This window comes from Schistocerca gregaria, chromosome 7, assembly GCF_023897955.1.
Source record: "Schistocerca gregaria isolate iqSchGreg1 chromosome 7, iqSchGreg1.2, whole genome shotgun sequence".
Classification (NCBI taxonomy): Eukaryota; Metazoa; Arthropoda; class Insecta; order Orthoptera; family Acrididae; genus Schistocerca; species Schistocerca gregaria.
The window spans coordinates 400,726,935-400,748,500 of record NC_064926.1 but is presented as its reverse complement, the minus strand read 5'-3'; positions in this window follow the sequence as shown (position 1 = coordinate 400,748,500).

Genomic DNA, 21,566 nt, shown 5'->3' with positions numbered 1-21,566 from the left:
GCGCGCTATTTCTGTCGGCGCTGCTGCCTCGGCAACGCAGGAGGCAGCCTTCCAGCTTCCCAACTCCCCAGCTTCCTGCAGAGTCCGGAACACGCTTGGCGTGCGCCGCGCGTGGTGGCCACGGCCGCTCCCAGGGTCTGCTTTTCCCAAGTTTGGGAACAGTCGCTCCCGAATGTCATGGATGTGTCTTCCAGCTTACAAGTATCCATAGTGCGGGTAGTGTAAAAGGGCACACAGAACTAGCAGATATCGGAAAGGACTAAATACGTCCAGGATAAAAGCATTTAGAAGAAAATAGGAGCAGGTGGACTGAACATCCACAAAAAAACGTACCCTGAAAGATTATTTACAAAAATAGTTAAATACAAACCGAGAGGTAAATGGAACCCTGGAGAACCGAGGAAGAGACGGGGACCGTAACTGACAGTAAATAATCTATAATGGGAAGTGAAAAATAAGATAAAGGTGGATCCTTTGTTTCAATGATATTATCGAGTACCATTTTCCACTGACACTCACGGCAGCAGCACGCGAAGAGCAGACCAGCTTCTCCACGTCCGAGATGCTTGTTCCTATGCGGCCGTCCGTAACATCTGCATTTATAGTCTGCAAGCCACCTCGCAGTATGTGGCGGAGGGTACTTGGTGTACCTTTCTCACTTCCCCCTTTTCTTGTTCCTGTTGGAGCGTTTCGTGGGAAGAACAAGTACTGGTAAGTCTCCATCTAGGTTCGAATCTCTCTGATTTCATCTGCATGATCACTTCGCGAGATATATGTAGAAGGAAGCAACATATTGGTAGCCTCTTGTAGGAAAATCGTGATACAGAACGCTACTCTTGCAGCGTCTGCCTCTGGATTTGGCTGAACATCTCCGTGACGCTATTGTGCTTATTAAATGCACCTGTAACGAAAAGCACTGCTTCTCTCTAGATCTTCTCTACGTCCTCTACGCCTGCCGGAGTGGCCAAGCGGTTCTAGGCGCTTCATTCCGGAACCACGCTACCGCTACGGTCACAGGTTCGAATCCTGCCTCGGGCATGGATGTGTGTGATGTCGTTAGGTTAGTTAGGTTTAAGTAGTTCTAAGTTCTAGGGGACTGATGACCTCAGATGTTAAGTCCCGTAGTGCTCAGAGTCATTTGAGCCATTTTTTAAATCCTCTACCAAACCTACCTGGTACGGATCCTTGACTGACAAACAATATGCAAGTATTCCAGTCTCTGCCCTTTGTCTTTTCCTCCTCCTCTTCTTCTTCCTCTTTGACTTTTTCCACTAGAGTTTAGTTCCAGTAGCCTCGGTTATTCCAGTCGAAATGTGTTAACCGCTTCGCATTCATTGCTGTGTCAATAAAACGTGACCGTTCTCTTTTAGTTCTTCTCGAGACCAACATAGACATCATCTTAGGCCACCTGTCATTGCTCGACCTTTAAGCATGCCCAAACCGCTGCAGAATTTTATTCACCACTCTTCTTGTTACGGACTCTTTTTCCATATTTTAGATGTTTTGGTCTCATCTATATGTGTGACCTGCAGGCACCTTCTCATTAAGTCTAATCCCACTCTTTTATTCGTAAGCGCCACATTTCTGCACGATTGTATTGTATTTATGTGAACCGGGGACCTAGAAACGACGGAGAGGCTCCGTCCGCGCTGCAGCTGCAGTGGTTCACAACCCCGAGACGACTACCGCAGTCCACTTCTCCCCTCCGCCCCCCCACACAGAACCCAGCTACTGTGCGGTTCGGCCCCCGGTGGAACCCCAGGGAACCTCTCACACCAGACGAGTGTAACCCCTACGTTTGCGTGGTACAGTAATGGTGGTGTACGCGTACGGGGAGAAATTGTTTGCTCAGCAATCGCCGACATAGTGTAACTGAGGCGGAATAAGGGGAACCAGCCTGCATTCGCCGAGGCAGATGGAAAACCGCCTAAAAACCATCCACAGACTGGCCAGTTTACCGGACCTTGACGCAAATCCGCCGGGCGGATTCGTACCGGGGACCAGGCGCTCCTTCCCGTACGGAAAGCCGTGCGTAAGACCGCACGGCCAACCGGGCAGGCTTTCTGTACCATAAGTAACTATATGTCCAATGAAATTACAGAATATCCTTGTTTTGGTCTTCTACTAATACTGTTGTTCCAGATTAGTCCACGCACAGACTTCATCGTTTGTTTACTTGCCGTTACTTTGATCTAATTATCTTTGTCATAGGTGCCCTCTCCAGATATACCCGAAGTATTTGAAATTTTCGCGTTTTTAATTTTTTGGCCTCCCAGAACTAAATCTGTGGTTTTTCTTTATAAATACACGTGTAATCTTCTTTTAGGCACAATCATGTGTATTCCTTCTGCAAAGTATCCAAAATGCGTTCCCTATCTTGTCTGCTGTTTGGGTAAATTATTTGGTCATCTGTAAAAAATAGTGAATATATTCTGACCTGTGCTAGTGACATGCTCCAGTTCTTGGTCCTTGCGTGCGTTAAACTGTAACCTTTCTTAAAGCCTTCGGCAGTTTTCAAGCATTTCTTTATTCTGTTTCCCATCTTTAATTTTGCTTCTGTCCCTTTGTACATTCTCATAATTATATTACATTTATGCCATACTTTTAATCTCTTCGTGAGAGGTGCAGTCATGGGATGCTGTTGTATACTTTTGCCAAACCCACAAGCCATGTGTACTTCCCTGTTACCTGGCTGCCTTCTTTTCTGCTACTAGCCTAAGACAGTGTATGTTATCCAAACATGATGTACCAACCCAAAACTCACTTTGTTCCTCTGTTCTGTTCAACCTGTTCCTTAAGGACAGCAAAGAAAAGCTCTGCTACTGAACGTATTACATTAATTAAACCGTAATGTGGATAAGGCTTCCTGTCCCCCTTTTTATAGCTTTTACAAATAAAAAAGACGTTTCATTGTCTTTGTAAATCCTCCCCGTAATCAATTTTGGCAAAAAATTAAAAATAAGTGTTCTACCATGTTTTCACCCTTTGTCAAACTCACTTATGTCAGTAAATTTCCCCATTTTCGACCCGTGTAGTTATTAGGATGGTAGGCGCTTCATCTCTGCTCTGCTATACAGGATGTCCCTGGAGGAATGGTCAACATTCAGGGATGAACTGGAACGCTAATTTAAAGCAAAAAACTTCAGATGCATATATGCCCTATTGCGAATAGTTCCCAAGACAGAACATGATTAACGTACATTTATTTTTGGGCTAGAATCTCATATTTATCTCATCTGATACAGATATCTTTCTATTGTTGAGCAGGTTTACCTGATTTTTTTTTCCACGATCACTTATCTCAATACCTAACAATTCGGCATTCGTGCGATTATTGAACGGGGGAAGAATATTATGATCTTCTACATCCTCTTTCGCTTACTGCTCTGAGATGAAGAACTGGTAACCCCCACCCATCCCCACCTCCTCAAGAAAAAGAAACAAACAATAATGTTTCGTCAGTTTTCAGGTATAAACCGCTACTGAACATGCCACCGTCAGGTGCCTTGCGGAATATGGATGTAGATTTAGATGTAGATGAGTGATTTGACTTTCTTGTTTGTACTGCAAACCAGGCAATGCGTTTCTCGGAAACCCAATGGAAATCACGGATAAAAACGCATGCGACTGCTTCTGAATGTTCGTGTAATGGGTTGTCCAGGCCACTAAGCTAGCTTAGCTGGCAGATTGCCAGACGTTTTTCACCAAGCGGCTCTGGATTCTCTCATAATGGCCCACAGCGGGGCACCCCAGGAACTAACCTCTGCCACTTGTAATCCCACAGTCTGTTTTTTCCTCGCGACGTAACTCCCTCTCTTTTTATTGATTCTGGCTTCGTAACAATCCTTTCCTCTTCTTTTGATGTAGAAGAAATGAAATGAATTATGTAATTTACTTAAACAGTTTTCTGCAGACAATTCAGAGTGTATACAGCCCTTGTATATTCTAACAATTTTTGAAATCCTATTGGAATAAAAGCGATCTTCTTAACCAGTATAACAAAAGAGATAATCTAGATTGCGAGTAATATTTATCTGTTCTAGTAACCGGTTTCAATGAAACATGACCATCTTCAATTGAAGTTTCTCATAGTGAGAATTGAGAAAGTGTGATCTGTATCCACTGTAAGTATTGTTTATAGCCAAGATCGAGTTCAAAACCATTTTCTATCGACCGGTTTCGACAGTAGATCTTCAAAAAATTCTTGTGCATTCATTACGTATGCAATGTTAACAATTTAGTGCAGAGTAAATTTCACATTGCACACACGACTGCCGGCCGCGGTGGTCTCGCGGTTCTAGGCGCTCTGTCCGGAGCCGCGAGACTGCTACGGTCGCAGGTTCGAATCCTGCCTCGGGCATGGATGTGTGTGATGTCCTTAGGTTAGTTAGGTTTAAGTCGTTCTATGTTCTAGGGGACTGATGACCACAGATGTTAAGTCCCATAGTGCTCAGAGCCATTTGAACCATTGAACACACGATTGTTCAAAACAAAATTACAAACATGTTTGTCACAAATAAAATAGACACAGCTAAAATGCACTTTGTGGAACTTCGCGTGTCTACGTATGCAGCATTCCTTTGATGCTTATCAGTTGTTAAAATCCACAATATTTAGGAAAAGTTTACGTATATGCCAATGGAACCTTCTCACCCGATATTCATAGTACAACTCAGGTCTGTGTGAGAAGGTTCCAAGACGTGCTCCACTCGTCATGTAAATGTAAACATTGTCATAATGTACAACTTTGCTGTATGTTGTTGATTTTAACAACTGACAAGTATCAATGGAGTGCTACATATGTAGATATGCCAAGTTCCACAAGGTGAATTTTAGTGTATGTATTTTCACTTGTGTCAAACCTGTTTGTAATTTTACACTAAAGAACCAAAGAAACTGGTACACCTACCTAATATCGTGCAGAATCTCCGCGAGCAATCAGAAGTGCCACGACACGACATGCCATGGACTGGAATAATGTCTGAAGCAGAGCTTGAGGGAACTGACACCTTAAATCTGTATGAGTACGACGGGGTGGAGATCTCTTCTGAATAGCACGTCGCAAGGCATCACAGATGTGCTCAATAATGTTGATGTCGGGGGAGTATGGTGGCAATCGTAAGTGTTTAAACTCATAAGAGTGTTCCTGAAGCCAATTTATAGCCATTCTGGACGTGTGGGGTGTCGCATTGTCCTGCTGGAATTGCCCAAATCTATCGGAATGCACAATGACTGGATGCAGCTGATCAGAATGGATGCTTACGTACGCATCACTTATCAGAGTCGAAACTGGAAATATCAAGGGTTCTATATCACTCCAACTGCACACATCCCACACCATTACAGAGCCTCCACCAGCTTAAACAGTCTCCTGCTGACATGCAGGGTCAATGGCTTCATGATGTTGTCTCCATACCCGTACTCGTCCACCCGCTCAATACAATTTCAAACGAGACTCTTCCGATCAGGCAACATGTTTCCAGTCATCAACAGTCCAACGTTGGTGTTGACAGGAACAGGCGAAGCGTAAAGCTTTGTGTCGTGCAGTCATCAAAGGTACACGAGTGGGCCTTCGGCTCCGAAAGCCCATACTGACGATGTTTCGTTGAATCACTTGTAAATGGCCTAGCAATGAAATCTGCAGCAGTTTTCGGAAGGGTAGCACTTCTATCGCGTTGAACGATTCTTTTCAGTCGTCGTTGGTCCCTTTCTTGCAGGATCTTTTCCTGGCCGTATCAATGTCGGAGATTTGATGTTTTACCGGATTCCTGATATTTACGGTATACTCATGAAATGGTCGTAAGGTAAAATCGCCACTTCATCGCTACCTCGCAGATGATGTGTCCCATCGCTCTTGCGTCGACTATAGCACCTCGTTGAGACTCACTTAAGTCTTGATAACCAGCTTTGTAGCAGCAGTAACCGATCAAACAACTGCGCCAGACACTTGTTGTCTTCCATAGGCGTTGCCGACAGCAGTGCCGTATTCAGCCTGTTTACGTATCACTGTACTTGAATACGCATGCCTATACCAGTTTCTTTGGCGCTTCAGTGTATTTTTGACAAAACTTGTATGGAATGTGAAGATACTCTCCATTAAAATGTTATATGGTATTGAGTAATGAACGCACAATGGAAAATGACGTACAACTAAATAAGTTTTTGATCTGAAGATGACTGTCATATCTGTCGAAACCTGTCAAGAAAAAGTAGTTTTGAATGCGACCTTGGCTATGAATAATTTCTTTTATATTCTCTAGTGAATTTGAGTGAAATTCTGGTTGGAAATTTTGTCGTAACAATGACAAAAGTAGTAACCGCAGAATACTTCTGTAATAATACTATCACCCAATTATAAAGAGTGACGCTCACATTGGCGTTTATGGAAATTAATTATTGATTATTTTATACATGTACATTAGGATAAAAGCATAGCATTATAAAGAGATTAATCAAGTCGTCATCAATTAATTGTATGGTCAGGTAATATACGTATACTCTTCATCTACACACGAATTACAGTCATTAATTAATTTCCTAATACCGCAGTAACTCCGGTGTCTAGCCGATAGATAGGCACTTCACAATGACGCTGAAAGATGAGGCTATAAGATGTGAAATCATCACTTTTTTTATTGAGTAGTTCCTTTAAAGGTGTTTCAGAAATACTGCAGAGACTCCACTGTTCGTGCAACACTATACTTGTATGGGTATTTCTGAGTGGTTGGTTAACCAGTGTTGTGCGTGTGACACGAAGGAATAGGCACATGCTCACTGGCTTCCTTTGCGTAAGACGCCATTAGCGTCTGCAAAAGCTGTCACCGAAGTATGTGAGCAGTCCCTCGTCCAAGGATACTTCTTATGATTTTGCACTAACTTCAGTAGGTGGTAGCCCTCTCTGTATCTTTTACTGCCATTACAGGGCTTTTTACATAATTCTTTAGTCCTGTGGTCGACAAACTCATTAGTCAACAGTAGAAGGACTGTAATTTCTTTTGAGAGCCAAATTTTTGGAACTTAACTTTTGCAGGTGGATTAATTGTTATTAACTTAAATAGGGCACTCTTAAGCTGGCGTTTGCTAAAAGGCATGTGGTCTGTGGTACTTTCGCTCAGGCTGATCCCTTCCAACTCTCCCATCCACGAAACTTCCTGGCAGATTAAAACTGTGTGCCGGACCGAGACTCGAACTCGGAACCTTTGCCTTTCGCGGGAAAGTGCTCTACCAACTTCCAAACGTGGAAGGTAGGAGACGAGATACTGGCAGAAATGAAGCTGTGAGGATGGGGCGTGGGTCGTGCTTGGGTAGGCTCAGCGGTAGAGCACTTTCCCCGCGAAAGGCAAAGGTCCCGAGTTCGAGTCTCGGTCCGGCACACAGTTTTAATCTGCCAGGGAGTTTCATATCAGCGCACACACCGCTGCAGAGGGAAAATCTCATTCTGGAAACACTCTCCCATTCACATTCGTCTTGTGTACTTATATCATCTGTCTCCTTTTCTTCCTCCTCTTTTCCTCATTAATCTATACTTCATCATCTTTCACTACACAACACTCCTTAAAATTAACTTATTTGATATCATTCCAGAGAAGGCTAACATTTATTTATAAAATTAAGTTGTAAGATATTCAGAAAATTAAGTCATGGCAATGACTGACAAAGACTAATGTGAACAATGGCGCCGGCCGGAATGGCCGTGCGGTTCTAGGCGCTGCAGACTGGAGCCGAGCGACCGCTACAGTCGCAGGTTCGAATCCTGCCTCGGGCTTGGATGTGTGTGATGTTGGTAGGTTAGTTAGGTTTAATTAGTTCTAAGTTCTAGGCGATTAATGACCTCAGATGTTAGGTCGCATAGTGCTCAGAGCCATTTGAACAATTTTTGTTAACAATGGCCTTGCATCTCCTTGGAAAGTTTACATTTTTAACTGTTGTCACACGAACTTATACCAGGTATGAATAAAAAATATGGCAAAGGAGTTTATTTAGCATTAAATGCTGCCACTACAACCACTTGCTGTATTTTGTCCGATAACCTGATACGCTGAGATCGCTAGCGTCATGACGGAACTCGTTCTCAATTGTCAGTCAACGTCCAGACACGCTAGAGTGAGGTTGTGTTTACTTTGTCTGTCGTGCACCTTGGATTTCGAACAATGCGTGCCCATACACTGCTGAGCATAAACATTATGACCAACTGCTTAATATCTTATTTAACCATCTTTGGAACGAAATACATCACTGAGTCTGCATATCAGGGACTCGAAAGTTTCTTCGTAAGTTTGTGAAGGTATGTGACACTAGACGTCTACGCACAAGTCATGTAATTCGCGTCAATAACGAGCCGCTGACTTGTGTACGCGGTGATTGCACCCGATAGCTATCCAGATGGGTTCCGTAGGATTTATATCAGGCGAATTGGGTCACCGAGATGACAACCTCAGTTAACTACAGTGCTCCTCAGACCACTGTGACAAGGATGTAGCTCCGAATGCGGACAATTATACTGCTGAAAGATGACATCGCTTTCGGGGAAGACATCGCTTTCGGGGAAGACATCAAGCATGAAGGGACGCAGATGGTTAGCAGCTGTCAGCGTGTCTTCCATTTACTACCTACCAAAGGTCCCATGCAAGCACAGGAGAATGTCTCCTATAGCATAGTACTGCTCTCACCAGCTTGCGTCCGCGGTGCGCTGCAGGTTTCGAGCCGCCGTTCACCACGTAGACGACGTCTTTGGAGACGACCAGCGATCTACGAGTACTGTAACAAATGTGTGGTTCAGCCGAAGAGCCGGCAGGTTTCAATTGATCAGTGGTGGAATCTCGATCCCGGGCCAAGTGCAACCGTAATTGAGTAAGTCGTTGGGTCAACATCTACATATATATTGCGCTAGCCACCAACCGGTGTGTGGCGGAGGGCACAATTTGTGCCACAGTCATATTTCCCCCGGTCTGTTCCACGACTGACTGAACGCCTCAGTACGAGCTCTTATTTCTCTTACCTTTGAATGGTGATCATTGCGCGATGCGAAAGTAGGTGGTAATAATATATACTCTACATCCTTGGCAAAGGTCGGATTTTGGAATTTAGTGAGCAGCCCCTTCCATTTAGCGCGTCATCTATCTGCAAGTGCATCCCACTTCAAACTTTCTATGAGATTTGTAACGCTCACGCGATGGCTAAATGTACCAGTCACGAATCTTGCTGCTCTTCTTTGGACCTTGTCAATCTCTTGAATGAGACCCAACTGGTAACGGTCCCATACAGACGAACAATACTCTTAAGACTGGACGAACTAGCGTATTGTAGACAACTTTCTTTGTTGAAGGACTGCTTCGCTTGAGGATTCTACCAATAAACCGCAATCTAGAGTTTGCCTTGCCCGTTACTTGTGTAATCTGATCATTTCATTTAAGATCGTTTCGAATAGTCACACCCAGATACTTGACGGATGTCACCGCTTCCAAAGACTAGGCATTTATTTTGTACCCGTACATTAATGGGGATTTTCGCCTTGTTATACGCTTTAGGCTACACTTTCTAATATTGAGAGATAACTGCCAGTCATTACACCACGCATTTATTTTCTGCAAAGGCTCATTGATTTGTTCACAATTTTCGTGTGATACTACTTTCCTGTAGACTACAGCATCATCGGCAAACAGTCTAATGCCGCTGTCAGTACCATCAACCACATCGTTTATATAAATCGTAAAAAGCAGCAGACCTATTACGCTGCCCTAGGGAACACCTAAGTTACGCTTGTTTCTGTTAAAGACACCCCATTCAGGACGACATACTGCTCCTTGTCTGTTAGAAAACTTCCTGTCCAACAGCATATGTCATCGGATAGACCGTAAGCGCGCACTTTGTGGAGCAAGCGGCAGTGCGGGACTGAGTCGAACGCCTTTCGAAAGTCGAGAAATAAGGCATCAACCTGGGAGTCGGTATCTAGAGCCTGTTGTATATCATGCAGAAAGAGGGCGAGCTGTTTTCTAAAACCGTGATAGTTTCTGCAGATGAGCTTCTCACAGTATAGAAAGGTCATTACATCTGAACACAAAATATGTTCCATGATTCTAAAACAAATCGACGTCAGTGAAAGTGACCGGTAATTATGTGCATCCGATTTTCTACCCATTTTATAGATTGCTATGACCTGGGCCTTCTTCCAGTCCCGTGGAACTGTTCCAAACACATGTGCGTGGTCTGCTGCGGCCTCCAGGTTCAGCAACGTACAATGAACGGTGTGGTCCGAAACACTCGTGCGTGCACCAGCGTTGTGCCCTTTTGACGGAGATCACCATCTATCCTGCTTTACAGAGCAAACAAGCCTCCGAAACCCATGTTCTGTGAAGAGTCGTGGCCGTCCAGTCATTTAGCGCCTAGTGGTAGTTTCACTGTCCTTCTACCTCTTTCCGTAGATGTTCTCGACCGTAACATGAGAACATTCAACCAGCTGGGCTGTTTCTGATATACTTGTTTACGGCTCTCCGTAATAACAATCTGACCTTTGCCAAAGTCGCTTATTTCAGTGAAATTCCCTATTTGCAGCCCATGTATTCGCTAAGCTGATCCCCGGTCCGCGTCTGCTGCGCTTACGTACTTTTGTTACCGTGTCACATGCCCACAACGCAACCAGGCGGCATCCGCAGTCGCTGTGGGCAGTGATGATAATGCTGCTGCTGATCAGCGCACAGTAGTGTTTCGAGTTGCAAAGAAGTGCCAAAAATCTCCTGAAATCAAATAACTTACGTGTTTGGTGCCGGGTGACGTCGTCGTCCACCGCCGATATTTCGACAAGAGCACACCCTGCCATTCTCAAGGCACAACTGAAAGGAGGAACCAATGTGCAAGGGAATTTAATACCTCGGTTCACAGAGGAGAAACAAGGAAGATACCACACACAGAACAAGTAACCGCAGAGTCAACACACAATCAAAGATAACCAACATCAGAAATATCGATAGTGACTATTCATCAACAGGTGAGGTAGCACTAATTCTGTCCCTCTGTTTTTTGATGAGAGACAGAGCCGGATTCCCAGTAGCATTTAAACAAAATCCACCATCTCTGTTTATAAGGTTGCTTGATAGTTTAATTTCAACAGCTTCCTTAATAACACTATCCTTGGGATAGCTGGACGTGCAAGCCAGATTCTCCGTGTTGTATTCCACAGGATGACTGGTGTCAAGGCAATGTTCTGCCATAGCGGATTTTCTCGTCTGTTGTAAGTGTGTGTGACGCTTATGTTCAATACAAGCTAGTCGTGTGTTGACTGGGGCCCGTCCAGCCAAGTGTACAGCAACTGAGGCGGCTGCTTATGTTCACTCAGAATGGATCCTGATATTGTTATTTTACCTCCGGACACGGTTTTGTTAAACAAGCAGGATTACATTCAAAAGATGCAGTATCTACTTTCTGATTCGGCGTATCGTAAAATCGGTGCTGACCCTACTAGAGTCTTGAGAGGAAGACTAATAAACTCCTGAAGAAGAGTTCTTTGTCACAGGAGACTATCAAGAGTCTTAACTATTCCTGTGCTGCGCCACCTAGATTATAGGGCCTCCCTAAGATCCATAAAGAGGCTGTCCTGTTGAGGCCTATTGTTTTTGTTATATTGGTGCTCCGACATAGCGTGTAACTAAAGATCTTGTTAGTTTTCTAAGACCAATAGTAGGTAGGTGTGAACACCCGATTAAGAACTCTGCAGATTTATCGTTTGCAGGGACTGCGTTTGAAAGACTCTGATATTTTAGTCAGTTTTGATGTGGTTTCTCTTTTCACTCGCGTTCCTCTCTCTGATGCGTTGCAGCTAATTGAGGTTAAGTTGTTTGAACATTCAATTCGCCGGGAAAAGCTAAGACGAGCGAAGTCATGCATATTTTTTTCGATATCGAGGACGTAGTGCAATCAAAGCTCGTTCCAAGGGGGAAAAACTGTAAACGGCGGATTTTATAAGAACGTAAATCAATATCTGCGAAACAATGCACGAAAAAGCAGGCCACAAAAATGTGCCATTGACTTTATTCTTCATCATGCCAGCACGTCGTGCCACACCTTGCTTCATATTCGTGAGTTTTTGGCCGGAAAACGTGTTCCTGTCTGTCCACGACCTCACCAGATTTAGCACCATGCGACTTCTGGCTCTTCCCAAAAAATTAAAACCGTACTTAAAGGAAAACGTTTTGACACTGAGAGGGCCAAGATAGAGCGGCTGGACGCCCTTTCAAAACAAGCCTTCCAGAAATGCTTCCAGATGTGCATTGTTAGCCAATAACGGTACTTTGGAGATTAAACCAAATTCCATGTAAACTTTTTACTCTGTTTCTAATAAAATTATTCACCGTATTTTTTGACCTCACCTCGTATTTATGTCACTGTCATCGTCTTTCTCAGTTATTTGCGACTGAAAAACCAGCGTTATTATTAAACTGATTTCCAAATGATCACTTTTTTGTTCATGAACCGTGTCGGCTCGTATGGATTACGGTCTATAGTTCGAATCTCTGGTTCGTTTCCCTCTGGTCGCCGGGCGTCACTCTTGCACTACGTCTTCCGGTTTGAAATGTTTGTGATGGGGGCGCGTGCGGGACGCGGAGTAACCGCGGGCGAGGAGGAAGGAAGTTGGTTGAAAGAAACGTGTGTTGACAGGCACCGCTGGTCGGTGTCTCGACCGATTCGCTCCGATGATGATGATGATGATGATGATGATTAGTTTGCGGGGCTCTCAACTGCGCGGTTATCAGCACCCGTATAAATTCCCAACGTTTGCTCAGTCCAATCTCGCCAATTTCATGAATTATGGTGAAATGATGAGGGCAACACAAACACTCAGTCATCTCGAGGCAGGTGAAAATCCCTGACCCCGCCGGAAATCGAACCTGGGACCCCGTGCCCTCGGGAAACGAGAACGCGACAGCGAGACCACGAGCTGCCGACGATTCGCAGCGAGTGAACCGTTGCAACGGGTACGGCTTTAGTTATGACTGGCTGATTCCGGTGCGCTGTCAGGGCTCCTGTTTCCTGCTGTCGATCCGTGTTGTGTGATCTGGTTTGGCAGCGTTAGCGGGCTGACTTGTTACTGCCCTGCCCCACGTGATTCTTCTCCGAGTTGTGAATTTGTGCTTTCCGCGAAGTTTGGTGCACCGTTAGTGTGGTCAATATCGCTTATAGAAACTGTTTGAGCCTGCCAAATTTGGTATTCGCTTAGCGCCCTGTGTTGTTCTTCTGAAAGGCAATTTAGTTGTGATACCCGGGTGTGACGATTCCTGGAGACAGAAACTTAGTTGTGATACCCAGGTGTGACTATTGTGGAGATCGTTTTTTATTGTTTGGTCTTAATACCTCCGATAGTGGAATTATTCTCGCCGTGACGAATCTTCTCCCTTAATAGTGTTTCTCCTTACCAAATGAGACCTAAAATTATTACTGTTACTGTCTTCGCAAACGGTGGGAAAATGACGCGGAGGCTACTGGTGTTGTCATGACCATTTATGGTTACTGTGCTCTCTTATTTATTTTCTTGATTCTGATCTGGTCACATCTATTAGTATACCGGGTGCGCTGCCGGAGGGCTGTGAAACTTTTGTGTTGGAACTCTTGGGTGTTCTAAGCCGAGATTCCTTACCTGGTTCTTGGGGGCTGATTAGGTATGCGGGCCGTCTTGTACTGGTATCTAACCGTTATATTATTAACAAAACCAGGATTTCTAGAGCCGGAAAGGAAGTTCAAAAATTTGCATTTAAAATCTGGTTAAACTATGTTTGTAGCTTGGTTCGATAGTTTGACGAGCGCCCAGCTGTTGCCCGATGTGTCAGCTATTCTCTGTGCAGTCGATGCGTGCAACTGGCCCCAGCCCAACAGGTGTGAAAGCACCTGCTGCACGACATTAGCGGCCGGCATTTGGAATTCGCCGCTGCTGTTACATTGCCTGACGCTGCTGTACGACACGGTGACTGCTCCCTAAATTATATCTTTGCTTCACCGGCTCACGGGGGCTTAACTGTTTACAGAGTTCGCGTATTTTTTGCCTTTTGGCTTGGATTCCTTTTGGTGCGGTGCCGTTTCTATATCAAGTTTCCACTAGTGAGACGGACCATTTCTGGCTGTTGTATTTACTTAAACTTGTCAGCTCTCACAAAGAACCGTGTCAATTAGTGGTCTGTAATTTAAAACCATTCCGTTAGCTCGGTATATTTAAATTTGTTTGAACATTTTTACCAAGTTTGTGCTAGTCGTTGTTACTTTTTACTTTTAAAAATATTGTTTTGAAATTGTCAGGTGTCTTAAAGGACCGGATTGAATTTTGGTCACGGCGGAGGTTCGAGTCCCCCCTCGGGCATGCGTGTGTGTGTTTGTCCTCAGGATAATTTAGGTTAAGTAGTGTGTAAGCTTAGGGACTGATGACCTTAGCAGTTAAGTCCCATAAGATTTTATACACATTTGAACATTTTTTGAATTTTGGTCCGTAATTTAAAACCGTTAACTTGGACATTAAATTTGTCAAACATTGTTACCTTTTACTAAATTTGTGCAAGTCGTTGTTACATTTGATATTCAAAAATGTTGGTCCGTAATTTAAAAGCATTCTGTTGGCTTGGGACATTCAAATTTGTTCACACATTTTATCTGTTACTAAATTGGTGCTAGTCGTTGTTACACTTGAGCTTTAAAAGTTTTCCATTAAATTTTTCAAGTCTCTTAAATTACCGTGTTAAATCTTGCGTCCATAACTTAAAACCATTGCGTCAGCATGGGACATTTTAGGTACTATATTTGTTTACACATTTTGCTATCGTTCTTAAACTGGCCAAGCCACTGTGGTCTTTTGAATTTAAAGCAGTCCATTCACTGTTATAATAACTTCTGATTTCTGTAAGATTATTTAATGCTGTTTTACTATTGTTGCTTTTTTAATTTTTGTAATAAATATGAATCCCTTTGCAGATAAGCCCTTCCATGAATCCCGTTAATCTGTCTTGCTGGAGCTCTATCACAACCTGTCTCTCACATTTCATAAGAAACAGTTATAAACTCTTCAACGAAATATGTATTTTTTCACTGCTTCATTTTCCATGAACTTGTTAAAAATTATCTCAAAGGCCTGACTTCAAAGCATACGATGTGTACCGGTTTCGTTATGACTGTCATGGATTATTCACAAAATCACTATTTTTTTCAATATAGCATCCCCCTGAATCAATATGCAGCTAAAATCGTTTTAAAAGTATTTTGAAATGTACACTCTAGTCCTTTCTTGGAATTGCATTTAAGGCCGCAGTCCTCAGATGCATCGTGATTATGTCGTTTCACAGCCAACTTCAGTGTAGGGAACAAGACGTCGGCTGGGGCCAAATCCGCTGAATACGGCGGCTGATCCAGGACGGTGATCCATTTGAAGGCCATAAACTCGTGCAGAAACTTCGCTTTGTGGGTTCGGTCACTGTAGCAGAGAAGCGGCCAGGAACCTGCCTCTCAGTATTCGGGTCGAATTCGATGAATTCTCACTCATAAAAGATGGAGAACCCAAAAAACTTTAGATTGCCTCACTGCTCCATCGCACCTTTCCGAAAAGTGTCCGGCACGTACTGTCGCATTTGCGGTCAGGACGCCTGCTGCAGTGACCTTCTACACTGTTGTTGGTGAAACTTCAAGGATCACAACGACGAAGGCACTTCTTCAAAATAAACTTTCTTCAAGGCCGAAAACCAACTTCTGTTCGTGAGCCACGAAATTCCAATTGCACCGTACGTGAGCGTTCGCACGTTATATTTTGAGGAAGAGCCACCCTCAAGGGACCAAAAAACCTCCATGTGGCCCGCGGGATACTCTTTGCCGATCACTGCTGTAATCTGCCACAACTCTCTTGCATTCCTCCATGCGTGTATTCTTTTGCTGAATATTTTTTATTTGATTTCGGAATGTCGTTAAGTAAAGTTTTGTACAGACGTGTGAAATTTGCATCCTAACAGCTCTCACACATTTCAAAATCCTGCCATGCACTCCTTTCTTCCGCGAGCAAATGCGTGGTGAATCCTATTACCTGTCTGTTGATCCTAAACAGTGGACAGTAGCGACTGCTGTATTTAAATCCACTTAGAGGAAAACTTCCATGGCTGAGTCTGTATCTTACGAATTCAAATCTTAAGATGGGCCAAACTCAGAGCTTAAAGGAAGGAAGGTTGTTTCCTTTTAATGTTCCGTTGACGATGAGATAATCAGAGGCAGAACTCAAGTTCTGACTGGGGATGTATGGGGAGGTGTATCAACTGTTCCCGTTCCAGAGGAACCATCGTGACATTTATCACGAGTGATTTAGGGAAATCACGGATAACCGAAATATCGATAGTCAGAAAACTCATCCTCATGAATATGAGTCCAGTGTCTCATTAATGCGCCATCTCACTCTGTCCGACAGCCTAAGACTCAGGCAGCATAACTCAAGTGGTCCCTCATGAAACTCCATTCTGCTTATGGCAACAGAGACTCTGCTCGATTCTGAGTACTTCAGTACGTTTGATACATAGCTCCAGTCTGCTGAAAACATCGTGCTATGAATTTTTTTCAATTTTTAATAGACAAACATTTAAAGTGCTTAAAGAACTAATTGTTCATTCACCTCTGTTCCATGAGAACCTTTGCCTATATAAATGTCTGTATGTCCTTATACAGGGATCCTGCCGATGTGGCCGAGCGGTTCTAGGCGCTTCAGTCTGGAACCGCGCGACCGCGGTCGCAGGTTCGAATCCTGCCTCGGGCATGGATGTGTGTGATGTCCTTAGGTTAGTTAGGTTTAAGTAGTTCTAAGTTCTAGGGGACTGATGACCTCAGCTGTTAAGTCCCATAGTGCTCAGAGCCATTTGAACCTTATAAAGGGAGTGGTTAAAAACATGGAAACTTCATTACCGTGTCTAATACGGTGCAGGAAAACTGTTGGTATTCAAAATAGCTTCACGTCCTCTCGAAAAGATAAATACAGGTTCTGCGTAATTTTGAAGTAAATCTTTTACCATTATTCCTGAAAAGCAGCGGCAATTTCGGGTAAGGTGACGGGGATGGATGGATATTACACACTCTTTTCCCCAAAGACGAACACAAAGGCTGAATAGTATTGAGATCTGGTGACTGTGATGTTCAGGGGTGATGCGACAGTTCATCCTCGTGCTCACAAAAACCAGTCCTGGTCGATGTAGGCTGTGTGAATAGGTGCCCTGTCATTGAGGAACAAACATTGTAGCATGCGATGGACCTGATCAACTAAAAAGGTCAGATAATCCTTGTCAGTTATGGGACAATGCTGAATACTCATGGGGTCCATGGAAGACCACGATATGGCCTCCCAAACCACCACCCAACCACCGTCATTTTTCACTCTTGAGACGCATACTTGACCAGAAGTTCGAAACAACGTGAAACAAGAATTATTCGAGCAAATGACTTACTTGCATTGCTCCATAGTCCTGGGTTTATGCTTTTGGTGCCAAATTTTTCTGTTGTGAGCATTCGCATCGCAGATGTGTAGTTTTGGAATTGCAGCTCGCCCTGCCATTCCCAACTTACGGAGCTCCCAAAAATAATTGAAATGGCTCTGAGCACTATGGGACTTAACATCTGAGGTCATCAGTCCCCTAGACTTAGAACTACTTAAACCTAACTAACCTAAGGACATCACACACAACATCTGAGGTCATCAGTCCCCTAGACTTAGAACTACTTAAACCTAACTAACCTAAGGACATCACACACATCCATGCCCGAGGCAGGATTCGATCCTGCGACCGTAGCGGTCACGCGATTCGAGACTGAAGTGCCTAGAACCGCTCGACCACTGAGGCTGGCACGGACTGACAGGGTTCACGAGTGCGACAATCAGTTCTGCACTGATTTTTGCAGCTGTCGTTGTCTTATTTCCCGTGAGCATCTGTCATGATAACTCAACACACACTCGCCCCCTCCCCCCTCCCTCCTCCCTCCCCCCTCTCCCCGACGTTGTGACTTAAAGAACGATTGTCAATAAAATTCTTCTGGGCTGTTGACAGCACTGTCAATATATAAAATTGTCCTTCGTTTCGGCCACTATTGCGAACGGCCTTCCTCAATGTTTTGTGCTGAGCTAGACTGCTAGATGAGAGAGATCTTATATAGCATCGGAGGAACTTGTTTATGGTTATGGCAAGAATATGATGAAAGTGTGACGACAAAAGATGAAGGCAAGAGGGAAGAGCAGAAGGAAGTCAAAACATAGCCGTATTACCATACGTACAAGCGATCACAAACGTGTGAACAAAATTCACGGCCGAGCTGGCATCGAGCCAATCTTTCGTAGCAATAACAAAATAAAAGATGTCCTAGGCTCAACGATAGATTTGATAGACAAGCTAAACACCGCAGGCGTCTACGATATCGGTTGCTATTTATGTGGACTGGAGTATGTAGGTGTATGTGTATGGGGGGAGACTGATCAGCACACGAATTGTAGGGCATCAAAGATATGTCCGCCTGGGACAACGCATCAGTTCAGTGGTGGCGGAAATAGTGTGAAATAGAGACAATATTTCGTGAAGCCCGGGTACTGGCGAAACAGCCATTAACATTGACGAGGAAGATTACAGAGACGATGTAAATAGCCAAACGACCCGCCAGCATGAACGGAGAGGAGGCTTCCTGGGCCTGTCTGCAAGCAGTGAAAACGCTACGGGAGGACAGTGCGCGCAAAGCAACTCACACAGGTGCGGGAGACAGCAGTGGTCGTACGTGCACAGAGTGCAGGCATGCCGTGGCCCGCACCTGGCAACAAATAAACATCTCTGCGCCACAGCTACCGCTTTTTTAATTCGCCTGTTTCCACCAATGGTAAGAAATAACGTAAACACCAGTCAGGGACGTGTTTATCCACCAATGACAAGGAGTAATATAAAAGAACGCCCAACACTTCTCCTTCTATCCTCAAGTACCCTATCAAATTACGTGAACAGCTTCCTCTGCTACTTATATACACTACTGGCCATTGAAACTGCTACACCACGAAGATGACGTGCTACAGACCGAAATTTAACCGACAGAAAGAAGATGCTGCGATATGCAATTGATTAGCTTTTCAGAGCATTCACACAAAGTTGGCGCCGGTGGAGACACCTACAACGTGCTGACATGAGGAAAGTTTCCAACCAATTTCTCTTACACAAACAGCAGTTGACCGGCGTTGCCTGGTGAAACATTGTTGTGATGCCTCGTGTAAGGAGGAGAAATACGTACCATCATGTTTCCGACTTTGATAAAGGTCAGATTGTAGCCTATCGCAATTGAGGTTTATCGTATCGCGACATTGCTGCTCGCGTTGGTCGAAATCCAATGACTGTTAGCAGAATATGGAATCGGTGGGTTCAGAAGGGTTACACGGAATGCCACGCTGGATCCCAACGGCCTCGTATCACTAGCAGTCGAGATGACAGGCATCTTATCCGCATGGCTGTAACGGGCCACGCTGGATCCCAACGGCCTCGTATCACTAGCAGTCGAGATGACAGGCATCTTATCCGCATGGCTGTAACGGATCGTGCAGCCATGTCTCGATCCCTGAGTCAACAGATGGGGTCGTTCGCAAGACAACAACCATCTGCACGAACAGTTCGACGACGTTTGCAGCAGCGTGGACTATCGGCTCGGAGTCCGTGGTTCCGGTTATCCTTGACGCTGCATCACAGACAGGAGAGTCTGCGATGGTGTACTCAACGACGAACCTGGGTGCACGAATGGCAAAACGTCATTTTTACTCATGAATCCAGGTTCTGTTTACAGCACCATGATGGTCGCATCCGTGTTTGGCAACATCGCGGTGAACGCACATTGGAAGCGTGTATTCGTCATCGCCATACTGGCGTATCACTCGGCGTGATGGTATGGGGTGCCATTGGTTACACGTCTCGGTCACCTTTTGTTAGCAATGACGGCACTTTGAACAGTGGACGTTATATTTCAGATGTGTTACGGGCCGTGGCTCTACCCTTCATTCGATCCATGCGAAACCCTACATTTCAGCAAGATAATGCCGACCGCATGCTGCAGGTCCTGTACGGGCCTTTCTGGATACAGAAAATGTTCGACTGCTGCCCTGGCCAGCACATTCTCCAGATCTTTCACCAACTGAAAACGTCTGGTCAATGGTGGTGGAGCAACTAACTCGTCGCAATACGCCAGTCACTACTCTTGATGAACTGTGGTATCGTGTTGAAGCTGCATGGGCAGCTGTATCTGCACACGCCATCCAAGCTCTGTTTGGCTCAATGCCCAGGCCTATCAAGGCCGTTATTACGGCCAGAGGTGGTTGTTCTGAGTACTGATTTCTCAGGATCTATGCACCCAAATTGCATGAAAATGTAATCACGTGGCAGTTCTAGTATAACGTATTTGTTCAATGCATACCTGTTCATCATCTGCATTTCTTCTTGGTGTAGCAATTTTAATGGCCAGTAGTGTAAGATGTAAAGTCTCTCTCACTCAGCAGTCTAGTTCAGCACCTAGCCCTGAGGAAGGCCAGTTGCAACTATGTCCGAAACGTCAGACAGTTTTCTGTACCGACGATGCAGTCAACAGCTCAGAAGCATTTTATTGACAGTGACAACGGTCGCGGAAGCTTATGCATACATTTAGCGAACGATGCTTTTTCGATTTCCCTGTATCCAGCATAAATCTTCGGTACGGTGACCCCTGAAACACCAAACACTTCGGATAGCTTGGTTACGGAAGTACCCATCGTACGATCACGAACAATTTGCCCACATTCGAATTGACTTAGCTTCATCATAATGCACTCATACCTACACAGATCTCTGGTCCGACCACGGCTGACACTTGCAACGTGTTGAGGGCATTTCACAGGTGTCGTTCGTGATCACATACAACAATACAACCTGCAGGCTTCGCTAGCATCTGTATTTACGTTCAAGCTTGCGTTTCTCGCGGTGTTCCGTATTTTTCTCCAACACCTGTACAAAGTATTATTTGCCGTATCCTATATCCACTTGTAGTCTTTTGAAATTTTAAAAAAATTCGAGCTTTTAAACCTATTCATGGGAAGAACTTCATCTTCATGTGTACAATTGTACGGAAAGATTTATAGCTGTTGAGTGATAATCGTTCGTTTTTAGGGCCCCGTACGACAGTTGGTAGAAACGAAACTCTTATAGTGCCACTTTGTTGTCCGTTCGTCTGTATGTCTGTCTGTCTGTTTTTTCTCAAGAATAGATAAACGAATAAAGTTGAAATTCACGTCACATATTAAGGTTCACTTTCCCTTGTCGGTGTAGGAAAGTGAAGCTTGTATAAGTCCATGCAATCAAAAGATACGATCATCTATGTCATACACCGTACTTTCCGTTCACCTAGAATCATGAAATTTGGTAGTAAGGGAGGTTTCACAATGCAACCAATGGAGAAAGTCCGAAAGTTGCCCATGTCGCGGTTAGCGAGGCCCCTCCCGCCGGAGGAGTTAATTTAAGTACTGAGTATGTCTAGGGGCCGCTGACCTTAGTAGTCTGTTCCCTAAGGAATTCACACACATCTGAGCA